Here is a 1,277-nt window from a genome sequence, read left to right as displayed (position 1 = left end):
TGTTAACTTGGAAAGCCATGGAAACCTGTGATTGCTGTAGTGGATGCATCCCAGATAAAAAGATCAAAGGTTATCATGGGACTAGCCAGATGTCACCATAAAGAACTCTGCCTGTTTTCAAAGAAACTGATGGATGATGTGAGAACTTCCATTGGAATGCCTTTGAATGTTCTACACAATGTCATAAATATTAGAAATTTTATCAGTGGGTCAAATGGGTTTGAGGCAATAAAACCTTGTTAAATCACCATTCACTTATAAAACATTATCTCATTTTATACAAACATAATTAGGAATTCAGTAAGAAGGGGCCTTTTCTAGACATCATTGTAAAATTTATCCATACCACTGCTATGGCAATCTTCCACATTGAATTTGAAAATATCTTTTGAGTTAAAGATCTTTTTTCATTCTAAAGTATTACCCTCTTGTGTTATTTCCCAAAGGGTTTAACTGTCTTGCAAATGTCATATAACTAGTAAGTGGCAGAGAATGGATCTAATATAATAATATATATTATATATATATACACACACACACACACACACATACACACATTTATATATATATATACACACACATATATATGTAGAATATATATAATACATAATGTAATTTATATGTGTATACTATATATATATACATATATATGTATGTGTGTGTGTATATATATATATATATATATATATATATATATTCTATAAGAGTTACTAGCTCACAGATCTAGAGTAAGCATTTATTAGACATAAGTTTGAAGTTTCATTATTTATTAGCCACTTCTGCCCTTCCCCTTAGAATAGATCATCTATCTATCTGTCTATATATCAGTCAAGATTTATCTTTAGTCTAAAGGCTCATAAATGATTTGATAAGGTAGCCTCTTGTGTCTCCCGGCTTTATTTCCTCCCCCCACATTTGTGATATTAAAAGGTCTTTTCTGATTAATAAACAGGAAGAAAAAAGAAAAGTTTTGTTTTCTAGCTTCTAAGTTATCTCATTGGAAGATGTCTTCAGCATCTACATTTTATTGTATTTTCAGTTTCTTGACTAAATGTGTTTATTCTAACTTCAAGGTTAGTAATTATAGTAGTGAAACCCTCTTACTCTTTGACTTCTGACTTTGTTTTAATTGGGGTTACTTTTAAACAAAAATCAACATGTATATCTTTTTAATTCCATACAGTTATTATGGACACTGTTTTTAATCTTTAACGGAATCACTATGTTATACGGCTATTTGCTAATAAACCTTTTTTTTCCCCTGGGAATAGGGGCTG

The sequence above is a fragment of the Panthera leo genome, chromosome B1, assembly GCF_018350215.1.
Source record: "Panthera leo isolate Ple1 chromosome B1, P.leo_Ple1_pat1.1, whole genome shotgun sequence".
NCBI lineage: Eukaryota > Metazoa > Chordata > Mammalia > Carnivora > Felidae > Panthera > Panthera leo.
Note: the sequence above shows the minus strand (reverse complement) of the source record.